Source organism: Lissotriton helveticus, chromosome 2_1, assembly GCF_964261635.1.
Source record: "Lissotriton helveticus chromosome 2_1, aLisHel1.1, whole genome shotgun sequence".
NCBI classification, from domain to species: domain Eukaryota; kingdom Metazoa; phylum Chordata; class Amphibia; order Caudata; family Salamandridae; genus Lissotriton; species Lissotriton helveticus.
The window spans coordinates 1,937,406,249-1,937,419,440 of NC_136059.1; positions in this window are offsets into that span (position 1 = coordinate 1,937,406,249).

Sequence of the window (13,192 nt, forward strand, 5' to 3'; positions counted from 1 at the left end):
GTCCAAGGTTGTTTCAGCAGAGATGTGAATCTCGGCCAACATTTTTGTTCACAGTAATCAGAACTCATTACATTGTACTCTTCTTGCCATTTGGTTTCAGAGTTATCGAGTCTTATCCAAGAGGTGCCAAGCACAAAGATAAACATCACCGAAGACATCACACCCAAGTTAAGGGCCCCAGAGGATCATTTAATACAGCAAGCAGTGCTTGCGCCTTCCATTGGATGTCTCCAGAGGAGTACCATTGAGTCTCACAACAGCCTTGGATAGAGTGAGTTTGTATCACTGGAATCTGTTGTTTGTCCCATAAATCATTATCAATATAATAACCGGAGGTTCCACAATTAGTAAGAGCTGTTGTAAAGGCCATACCTTTGGTTTAGAACGGCTGAGTTTCAGATGGAAATGTGACATTTTAATAGCAAACTCCTTTGAGCAGAAAAGGCTTGTCTGGGGTTTGCTCTTCAGAAATAAGCCTGCTATTTCCTTGCAGCAAGGGACAGTTTCTTACAAAATGTTCACATGTCTCATCTCTTAAACTTTGTTAATGCAGTTCTTTCCGGCTCCAGCTGCTGCAATGCATAATATATTCTTTGTTGGAAATCTGAAGGTCCCAAAGGAGCATTCTTTACAGCTTGACGACGATGAAAGACCTTAGCAAACTGCTCCTCAAAGGTGAAAAAGAAGCAAAGGACTACTTCTGTTAATTAAATATGGTGCATAGGTTAAAGTATTATATAGTAAAGCACAATGACAACTTTCGTCGCGTCAATAGGAAAAGTGTGGGGTCTGTTTTAAGAAGTGCAATCTGAATTAAGCCATGAAAGCTTCGAATTGCTGCTTAAACTACCCAGGATCGAGTCGTTTCCGAGACACAGACCACAGAGCAGTAGAGCCGCCGCCTGCCGTGCCGCACTGAGCCGAGAGCCGCGGTGAGCTGAGCGAGGAGCTGAGAGACGCGGCGGGTGAATAGAGCGGTAAAAACTTGCGGCTAGAGACCCGCAGCTGCAGCGGGACGCGGGGGAGAGCTGCTGAGAGCCGCGGCGGGAGCCACGGCCGAGACTCGCGGACCGAGACCCGCAGCTGCAGCGAGACTCGGGGGAGAGCCTCCGAGAGTGAACAGTAACAGCAACAGCTGAGGCAGGACGTGGGGGAGAGTAGTGAGCAGCACGTGGCGAGCCTGTTGAGCCTAGTGACCAGGCACACAGCGGCCTGGCTGTCTGTTGTCCTACCGCCATTACAGTCACAGCCACAGCGGGGGAGCTGCCTTGAAAAGTGAGAGGCGGACAGCCCTCAACCCACCAACCAACCTACTACAGCACCGCCCCCGTGAAACTGCCGGTGGACATCGTGAGCCAGGTACCAGCTGCCAGTAGATCAAGTAGATAGGGGTGACTGGGGGCAGTGCTGTAAGGACAGAGGGGTTGAGCAGGGTTTAGGGGGAGCCCCCCTCGTTTCCCCCCCTCTTTTGGTTTCACTTTTTCACTCACAATAATAGAGTGGTGTCTGGCTACAGTCAATATACGCCAAAACCCACAAAATAAAAAAAGGCAAATTCATCGCATTACAAGGAATCCAAGTGAAGGGAAGGAAGGAAAAAAAAGGGAAAAAAGAGGTAAATAAATGAGAAAGAACAACAGAGAGAGTTAAACACCAAGAGTAGTCACCTCCACTCCCATTCTTCTTGGTTAAATCATAATGCGGTCTGGAAGGCTGAAAAAAGAGACTGCAAAAAACCGCAAGAAGTTGAATAAGGAATCCACAGAACCACTCGAGGAACTGAAGATAGCGCAACCCCATCCCCCAGCGCCGTCACTGTCACCAATTCATCTGCAGAATCATGAACACGGACCCGGCATTATAGGCTGTATTATTAGGACCGAAACAACCCAAACGCCCCCAATTCAACAGCATATCACGCCAGACGAAACAACCAACGATGTAAAAAAGAGGACCCTTAGAGACTTCTTTAAGAAACAAGGAACCAAAGTTCAAGCTTCAACCAACACCATCGAAATATTATCCCAACTCACCCAGCTGCCCCAAACTCTCCCCAATATTGATTCAGTTCAGATTAAAGTACATGCCTTGATTCATGAACAGCTTCAAAACCAGGCCATCACCATATCCCCAGACGGTCATTCAACAAGGGACGTACCATCTACACCTGAAAAAAAATAGGTTCAGACCAGATACCCGGTCAGGAAATACATTTCCCCCTCACAACAAGTGCAACAACTTAATAAGGAACAGAGTTCATCACCAATAACCATCTCAAGCGACGATTCTCCTTTTTACCCCAGATCATCCATACAGCAGGAAACCAACCTTCATAACCTGGGCTCCTTTGTAAACAAAATAGAATCTACCCCCCAAGCAGCACAATGGACCAGAACCAGGTAACATCAAGCCGTTAACGCCAACGACGCCACCTGTCTTTGCCCATCACGAATCTCCTGAAACAAAGTCAGGTGAGCCCAACGACCACTCCCTTTTGGATTTATCTTTTTTTTAGACAGATCTTAATAAAACAAAAGACGCAACCGAAGGCCATGACCCAGCAGCGTTTGAATCTCCCATCATCTGGCCCCAGCTTCTGCAAACTCTACAATCCACAGTGTCCACACTAAATTATTGTTCAGATGAACTTGATTTACAAGTCGACCTTTTAAATACACTAGCAGTGTACACGGCAGGGATCGACAACAAATTAGAAGGATTGAATACCCTAATAACCAAAGCAGAATCTAAAGTCAACCTGACCCAAGCGATATGTTGCTGCTCGCCAATAATCGATAGTTTATATACACTTCCTCATTTCCTCGCCTTGGTCCTGCCAGACATAAAGAAACTACCATCAGGTTTGCAAGTTCAACCACATCCCCCAGGCTCACACACAACTAATACAACCACCCCGAAAGTCAACGACCAAAGCACAAACCACAATAATCTTGGCAAAAACCATAAGGCATCTCCAGCAAAAATCAATACTCGACCAACAGATGCCTCAGTAGTAACTCCATCTCCAGACAATCGAGATAAACGAGTGGCACCCAAGGAGTACAGTATTTTTCAACCATCTAAATCAAATAACAAAAACAACACTATTTTGAAAATAGATAAACCATTCACATCCAAGGTAGTGCAAATTGCCGACGCCAGAGATGCTGGCTCAGGATCGGGATCAATTAATAAATGTCCTCAGAAACAACACCTGAGCAAAAGAGAAAGGAAGAGACTACTGAAAAAACGCAACAAACGTAGCGCAGTGATTCAAAATACGACCAGTGAGCCATTACACATTGAAAAGCGTAACACACGACCTAGCTCAATTAGTACCGTATGCTCCGATAGCACTCTTACATCGCCACAAAAATCACCAATACAATTATTTAAAGACTTACCCGGCAAGGTGCTAATAGCACCCGCCAATAGCAAAAAACACAAGGAACTACCTGGGGCCATTGGAGAGGTTCCAGCAAAGCCATTACATCCTTCAACATTAGATGAGCCGGGAAAGGTCACAAAGTCAGAAATATTATCTTACAAAGTCAAGACCAGACTAGATGACCCGATAGTCCCAACAAATATGGTAAGCTCACCAAAGGTAAACCAAAACAAGGAAACCATAGAACAGCATGCCGATGAGTATAGGTCAAGAGGCAAGGAGAACATTCAGATAACATTATTCAAGAATCCGGACATACCACAAGCGGGTACGTTTTTACCCAATAAAGTAGACCATGAACCCCGAGGCGAACATGCGGGACATAAACAACAATGGCCCTACATTCAAAGGAAAATTGACCTATCTCAAATCACAGTTGAAGATAATCGTAAGACCTCTGGCGAACATGTGGGACATAAGCAACAACCGCCCTACATTCAAAGGAGAATTGACCCATCTCAAATCACGGTCGAAGACAATCATAAGACCTCTGTCCAGGACCCCCTAACAAATAATTTAAAAAACAAATTGTTATTTATCCCTGAATATCACACTCGAGGACCGCATGACATCCTGAACAGAGGGAACATTTTGAAACTTTTTAAATGTATCCCTGAACTGTGCCATATTGAATCCAATTAAATAATCTCAATTGAGTTTAAACCTATCGGAAGCAATCAATTCACAGAATCAACGTTAATTACTTTTTCAACTGCAGCACTCACGGAGGAAGTAATATCAAGGTCAGACCTATTAAAGAAATGGGGCATCAAAATAGTCCCCCAAACCGAACCACGGTATCCTTCGGTCCTCGTAAAACCCCCCAATTTACATTTCAGCCAAGATAAATGTTAATATAACACAATGGACATTTGAAGAAGATTGGATTTCCGGCGTAATGATTAACAATTCCACACAGACCAAACAACTGATCCTGATCAGTTCAGTTCAGTTCAAACGTCTTTATTTCGATTTGATAAAATCATAAAAGACAACATGATCAAAACTACTAAAAACACATTAGCGATATAAAATTATATTAACATTCACAATTATATCATCACTTTATACAGTAAAAAAGGATTAAATATTTTTTAAAGACGTACAGAATCATACCTAATAAAAGAAAGAAAAGAGGTGGAGAGTATAACAGCCAATTATCTAAGAGAGGGATGTCTTGCTCTGAGGGCCCACACCCAACCTAGGAATTTAGCCACTCCTATGGTTATATATTCAGTGGTATTTGTTCTTAAAATCCAAAGCGCCTCACAGCTCCCTCTTGCCTTAATTCTTTTACAGATGGGAGTAAGCCATTTCTTGCGGGGAGCTACATAGGCCTGGCAGGCAAAAAAGATATGACCCAAAGATTCTTTTTGGTCCTCACACCAAGGGCAAGACTCCGTTAATTGTCCAGTCCATTTGTATGTAAATGTTCTAACTGGCAGTGCGCCTATTCTAAATTGATGATAGATTTTCCGATCCATACTTTTAGTAATAATATCCCAGTATGGCTCTAGACGAAAATCTGTTTTGTGGCTCAAGAACGCTCCTGTCAGATTGTCTAGCTGGGATAGTTTGATATATTTATCTTTTACGGTCGCCCAATACAATAATTTAAATTCTTGTTTTGATGGAAAGTCAGTATTGCTTGGATCAGACCATTGCTTGTTCAATCCCATATCTAGTAAAATAGATTTAATAACCTGAAGCCAGGGAAGGTTTCCACTTCCCATAATTGATCTTATATCCGTGATTCCATTGGCAAATAGGATCAATTCGGGTGTGGACCAGATACGACGCCACAATGCAACCATCCTATATCTTGCCAGGTTTTTTAAAAAGATAGCATCCCATATCTGAAAGGAGGGGCAGAATCGGAGTTGATTGTGGAAGGGTAACCAAACCCCGCAAAAACTTGTTTTGTATTTTATCCAAAGGTGCCAGGTCCACATGACCCCATAAATCGGCACCATAAAGGATTGCAGATCTAATTTTGGCATTGTATATTTTAATTGCCGGTGTAATCCTTTTTGTGTGGGAGCAGCGTTGTTCCTTAACCAAGCATCCCGTTAAACGGGTGGATTTAAGGCATAGGGCTTCAATCTGGGGTTTCCCCCGTAGTCTATAGTCAAGTACTACACCCAAATAGGTCATTACAGTCACCTGTTCCAGTTCAGTACCATTTATACAGACATGGCTTGAGTGTGGCTTATTTTTTGTTAGGACCATGAATTTCGTTTTAGAGACGTTTATCTCCAAATCATTATCTTTACAGAAACCCATGAACTTGTTGATTGCAGACTGTAACCCTAATTGGGTTTTAGCCAAAATCAGCGTATCGTCTGCAAAAATTAATAAGGGAAATTTTCAGCCTCCTAAGGCTGGGGCATCTGTGGGGGTATCCTCAAAGTAACGTACTACTTGGTTGATAAATAAAAGAAATAAGGTGGGAGCAAGGACACAGCCCTGCCTTACCCCACGAGTAACCGGGAAAAGCTCTGTTACTTGACCCCACCTACCCCATCTTACTTTTGCAAAGTTGTTCTCGTGCAACCTTTTAGTTATATCAAGTAGTTCAGGAGGCATGCCCATTTTCTCTAACCCTACCCACAACTTTTCTCTCGCTACAAGACAAACGCTGCATATAAAGTCCCTTCTCCTAAAAACACAACCTTCCAATAAATCATGATGAATCTTAATACCTGGTCTATCGTGCTAGTACACGATCTAAAACCCGCCTGCATCGGGGATAAGATGTTTTCAGTAATCATCCAGGTCTGAATTCTAGCCAAGACCATTCTTGCAATTATCTTCTGCACGGCATCTATAAGGCTTATGGGACGATAATTCCCTGGAAATGAGCAATCACCTTTTTTAAAGACCGGCAGAATCTCCGCCCCTCTCCATGTTTGTGGTACCCTGGCCCCTCTGGCAATGGCGTTAGCCAATATCGTGATATACTGAGCCCAATTATGATAATCGTATTTAAATAGGTCTGCCGGGACACAGTCCATTCCTGGGGCTTTGCCAGCTTGTGCCAGACTTAAAGCCATCTCGGCCTCCTTAGAGTCAAATGCAACTATCGGATGTTGCGTTAAAGGTGTGTTTAGTTGGACTGACGAGACCTCACTTAATATCTGGTTAGAATCACAAAACTGTGACGAGAAAAAGGCCACCCAGTCCTCTGCTGAAACATGATTTACTGGGATTTGTGAATCGTGTTCCCCTCCCCATTTTACAACCTCCCAAAATTTTGTCTGGTTTGATGACAGGCAGGCCTCATACAAGTCCTGCCAACGTCGGTCATCCCATAGTTGTTTTGCTTTTTTCTGAACCATTTTATAATTCGACCTCTTGATTTTAATATCAGGTAACACCCTGGATTTAATGGCCTTAATCAAAGAGCAATGGGCCTTTCGGCAAGATTTATCATACCACTTCGCTCCTGGCCTAGCTCCCTTCATGCTACCAGATATACCAGCCTTCATGAAGTGAGTTTTTAAGCCATCAAACAGTTGCTCGTGTAAAAAACTGATATAATCTAATGGGCCAGAATCAGCCATTACTAGGTTAGCCTTATTAATCCAAGTTACAACTTCTTGTGATATTTTATTTAGGGACAATGGATCTTCGATAAACCTAGACCAACGAACTCTGCGGCAATCATTTGTTAGAATGGCCTCACCTGTCCTACAATTGGCTGCTCTTCCACATATCGTCCCTTCTATATTAAGACTTAATATCAGTGGATTATGGTCACTTTCTGGTCGTACTTGAATGACCATATCGTCTAACAGTGACCAAAACTCTATTTTAATTAAGAAATATTCGATCCTACTGGAGTGAGTGCCGTTATCATACGTAACCTGCCCTATAGTGTCTGATTTCGCTCGACCATTTATCGCTCTAAGACCCCAATTCAAACAGAAGCCTAGCCAGTGTAGAGCTGCCTCTGTTACCCTTTTTATTGGGTTAAGAGCGAGAACCGGTACATTCCATAGTTGATCGACCTCTCCATAACTGCCTACCCCCTCCCCGGGTAGTGGTTCGAAGGTGCTGTTAAAATCCCCCGCTACTATGATACATTTATCCCTCCCAATAGAATCCAAAAGGTATTCGAGATCTGTAATAATTTCTGGACAGCGACCTCCTGGCAGACCCCTTGCATAGATGTTAATAATATATATATCTGTATGAATCTTACTGCTAAGTTTTAATCCTAAGATGTCCTTATTCGGTCCTAACAAAAGTAGTGGCCTATAGCATAGGGATTGACTAATCCATATAACCAACCCTCCAGATGGTCTACCTTTAAGGCCCTTTTTGGCTGGAGTAAAAAAGTTAATAAAACCATGGCGAAAAATAGGGTCATGGGCCCAAGTTTCCTGAAAGATTACTATATCATGCCGATCTATAAAATCACCCCAATCGGCCCCGTCTATTTTTCCCTTCAGTCCAGCAATGTTCCATGACACTAATTTGAGTCCTGGGGATTGGTTAGATATTATGGTTGCATGATTCAATTTGGTGTTGTTATGGGGAACAGTTATAATACTTCCTACTATCGTCAATAATGAACCGTCAGGTGGAATATCCACCTCAATAATACCAACATCCTTATCTATATCAATACTCTCTTTTAACAATTTCAGTCCCTCCTCGATTTTGTTACATTGTGTTGGAGGACGAATTGCCTTCTGCGTGCTAAGGGATTGCCGGGGACCCTCTATTATATTAGGTAGGTGTTGGTTGCAACTATTGTCGGCTATCGCACATAATGGTCAATCAACTCCTTCGAGACCACTAAGCAGATCATAACGATTCTGGATGGGTGGAAAGAACGGGGCAAATGGTTCCAGACCCTGACAGTACCTTCCTCTTGGTCTATTATTTGGGTTGAGTTGAGAGGGAGCATGGTTGGATAAGCCGCTATACCTAGCTCTTTGGGGATAAAAGTATTCAAGGGTTAGTGTTTGTACATCCCCCACCTTACCAAACCTTGGGTTTCTTCGAATAAAATCCACCACCCAGGTATCCCGAAAGCTAACTATAATACAATCCCCCTCTAAATCTTTTGGGCAATATCCCACCCAATTAACTCTCCTAACATTAAGAATTTCAGTGGAGGACCTTGGTGGGAGAGTTCTATTTTTATTTAGCCAAAAGTTGACTTTATTACGGAGGTCTCTATAAGTTTCAGTTTTCCCCACCTCCAAAGGGACCACCCCAGTTAAAACGATGGTGTAAGGTTCTGATTCTAGCGGTAAGTTAACTCTTAGGGATCTTGGTTTAGCAGGCTTTAAATCAGGTTGTCTGTGTCCCATGGGCTTAGTTGCAATATTAGTCTTATTGGGGGCTGTCTGTGTATTAGGTACTAAACCTACTGTTGCCAATTTGCCCCTAGATTTTAAAATAGCTTTATTGTTCCCCTGTTTTGGGCATTCCTGTTGTAACCGGTGCGAAACTGAATTAGCAGTTAGCCCTGCCCTTGAGATCTCAGTGGTGGGGTGTATCTGACTTCCTGTATGGTATCCTGATCAATATCTACATCTCACCAAGCGTCATGGAGAAAAAAATGAAGTTTAACCATCTAATCCAGTTTTGTGTAACATGCAAAGTAACTATAAAAGACCAGCCTGCCTAGTATCTGGTGACTACAACACAAACCTTTTTCAAGAACCTCCGGAAGAGTATGACACACCGTGGCCAGAAATTCTGGAACAAATAAAACCCACTGGCAATAAATACAGCAAACTAGGTGAATACATGGTGCTACAACTCAGTGCTCTGGGTTACACAATCTTAAATGGTTGCTTCCCTAAGGATAATCCTCCCAACTGGACAAGATCAAACGGTCAAACCCACTCTTTTCTAGATTATACCATTTGTAACAAGGAAATCCTTTCTTTTATCGAGAACTACACCATAGTTGTTCGAGGAGACAGTGACCATTGCCCCCAAGTGACCACCCTGTCATTTCACTTAGCACATCATGCTATGACAAGCCTGACCTCAGAAGGTAACTACACTGAAAATCTCAAAAGGCTGAAATGGACGGATCCAACTATACCAGCAATAATGAGCCAATGTAGAGCCCAGCGAGATTCAATGAGTATTGCTACATCCCTGCCTACTACATCATGGGAACTCTTCTCCCGGGAACTGCTTAAAATTTTTTAAAAAGGAAATCAGGCAATCATAACAGCCGAAATCAGGAAATTAAAATCAACACGTAATAGTGCCCTAAGTCAAGAGCGCAGGTTCCCAGAGGAAGACTATAATCGAAACAATTATAAGCAAGCCCAAAAGGCACTCCGACACGCAATATCCATCGAGAAAAAGAAACGTTCCGAGCAGTTCCGGCTAAAATTGATACACGCAAATAAAAACAATAATCCAAAATCCTTCTGGTCGTTTGTTAATTCCAAAACACACAAACAAGGAGGACAAAGCAGCGCTAACATCTCTGAAGCTGAATGGGTATCCTACCTAACAACTCTTTTTGAGGATACAGAAAAAGATGTCCCATTGGCCAGACCACTAGCCACGGCTCTACAACCCAACTCATGCCAATCACTAGGCATAATGGATGTAAAGACACTAGGAAACCACGCTGAGTTACATACAAGGACTCAATCGAAAACTGATATGACATTTTTGCTCCAGCCCACAGAACTGTCACAAAGTGCTCCAACAACCCTGGGAATCATTACGGAAAAAAACGTTCAAATTATAACCGAGGGCCGCTCAGACGGAGCGCCAGGGCAAAATGGTCTACCCCAGTCTCTGTTTAAACAGGATACGGAATTTTGGGCCAATCAATTGGCACCTCTTTTTTTCCTATTGCCGGATTAATTCGATATTACCGGAATCGTGGCAAGGAGCTATTATACATTCAATTTACAAAGGTGGTAAGAGATCAGACCCGAAAAACTATAGGATGATTACCCTACTGGACGTGGAATCGAAATACTATGCTAAGCTGCTCCTTCAAGACCTGGCGTCCTGGGCCACAAACATCATCTCATACCCTTCAACCAGACAGGATTTGTGCAAAAATCTGGCACCATAACAAACTTGTTTGCAATCTCTCTCCTGCTGAATAAAGTGGCAACCTCAGGAACGCTAATGCATGGCTGTTTCGTTGACTTTAAGGCCGCTTTAGACTGCGTTCCCCGAAGTCGGTTATGGCTCAAACTGCGGAAATGGGGGATTCCACCAGTGTTACTACAAGCCATAATCGCGCTACATTCTAATACATGGGGATGGATCATACATCTCAAGGAAAATACAAACAACCCGCGGTGTGAAACAAGGGTGTGTGCTGGCACCCCTTCTCTTCAAACTCTTCATTTCCGACCTGTCAGAGCTACTTGACAAAGTTAATTCTCAACCTCCAAAACTCGTTGGGACAAGAGTTAGTAATTTACTGTATGCGGACGATCGGTCCTGCTTAGTCACACCAGGGTTGGCTTGCAGAGACTACTCGATCGGTTGTCCCTATATACCATCGAAAATGATCTGGAACTGAATTCAACAAAGACAAGGGCAATCACCTTTGGGCAAAGGAAATATCAAGGTGGCGGATGGCAATACAATGGTAAAAACGTCGACAGAGCTCTTTTTTTTACAAGTATCTGGGGGTTCACCTGGACAGAAGGGGAACATTCTCTAAACATAGAGACGAGGTAGAAGCTAAAGCCCAGACAATTCAGGTGGCTTTTAAGACTCTTGCAAGGCAACTGTCAGGTCCTAGTCTAACCCCACTTATAACCGTCATGAAGGCAAAAATCATCAATTTCCTCACCTACAGCCAGGAGATCATGCAAGGGAAAGACAACAGTCACGTGAACAAAATAATAACAAGAACATTCAAACAGGTACTGGGCTTACCTAAATCTTCATCCCCCGCTCAAATACGTCTTGAGTTTGATCTTTAAGACCATCAAGCAGTAGGGCGTGGAGCGTACATCAGGTTGTGCAACAAGTTGCGTACCTCCAGAGAAGGAAGCCTGGAGGCCCTTTTGTGGCTGGAAATCTCAGCTGGTCAAACTGGCAATTCATACCGGCGCTATCTGCAAGATGCTTTAAAACTCCTTGACACAGAAGAATTCTGGACTTCTAATCCATCGCAGCAGGCACTTAAAATTCATATCAAAAGAAACGTCTGCCTCTGGTCCTTTCATTCGGATAGAGCCCAACTGGTGCAACATAAGCACGCCTGGACAATTGTATCAGGATTTAAGCCAGGGATTATGGCACTCCATCTGTCATGTACCTACTCAGTGCTGTGGAAAAAAAGATTTCTGGCCCTCAGAATGGGTGAATGGCCATACCTGTACCACCTGCCAAGATGGCACTGTGCAAATTCCTACGTAACGTGCAGGGGCTGTGGGAGTAGTACAGAAACAATCGAGCACGTGGTCTGCCTATGTCCTGCAGTTCGTGAAGATCGAAAGATCCTGTTAAAGAGCGAATGGAACAGACTCGGCATTCGTACGTGCCAGCAAGCTATCCTTGCATCAATGAACCCGGACAATCCACAGCTTAATATCCGGTTCACCAAGTTCGTCACAGGAACAGCAAGAAAATGTATAAACAATGAAAGCCTGCAAGTCATCAACGGTTAATTTTTAATGGACAGATCAAGCTCTGTGTTTTTTTGGTTTTTTTCCTTACTGATTTGCACACTCCTCCGCACCACACAAGAGTAGCAGACAACGGCCCTGGCTTACGGACTATCTTGTTTTCCTGTGTATCCCTGGAAGTTTCAAATTATTGTACGCAGGGATTTTATTATATAAATGGAATTGCAATTCCAGAAACTTCACCACAAATACGGAATTACATTACCAGCGTTATTAATTATTGTTTTAAATAACGAATGTCTGCCTGTGACCCTAGCAGATGATAAAATTAGAATGGATAATTATGGTTAATAACTGCCTTTTTAATAAAAAATAAAAAGGGGTCGTACTGTCTAGACGTGTTATTACATCTTATTATTACAAAAAATAGGTTTCTAGTATTTTAAATTATTTTCTGATGAACTTTATCTTTTTACTCATCGCGATGGCACTAATGTAAATATCTTAATAACCATTCTTGATATACGTTTTATTATGGACACATGTTCACCAATGTAATGATTTTTATTAATCAAACAATAAAGTATTTCCATACCCAGGATCGAGTCTCCTGCAAATCTGATTGACTGTCCTTCTGTGTCTGACCCGGAAGACCTCGTTCCTGTCTCTCAGCCCCAGAACCGGCAGTTCCCACTATCTTAGCATTGGATTCTGTGTTTCTCCTTTTCTGCCTTGAGTATCCAAACCTCACCTATTCTTTCGCTAATTCATGATACCTTTTATGAACAACTTCGAATTTTATTACCTATCACTATACCCGAGGGGTGGAGGGGGGCTTGGAAAGTGGGTTCCCTGGGCAATTGCTCACTTTACCCATGCCTTAAAACGCCTCGGGTACAAGGCCGGTGCCGGTTTTAATGAGAAAGCCTGAAAATAATACTTTGGTCATGACTGGTAACAGAAACTTATACATAGCCACGTCTGAGTCCTACTCTAATATGGGCCCACCTGTATTTCATGTTTTTTTTCTTCAAACAAATGATAGCTCTATTTGATTTTTCCCCTTGCCATCCTTGGACTTCGTATCAGGCCATTTGAAATATTGTCCCATGAGTGCATGCCAGAAAAATATGTGTATTTATACAAACACTGTCTC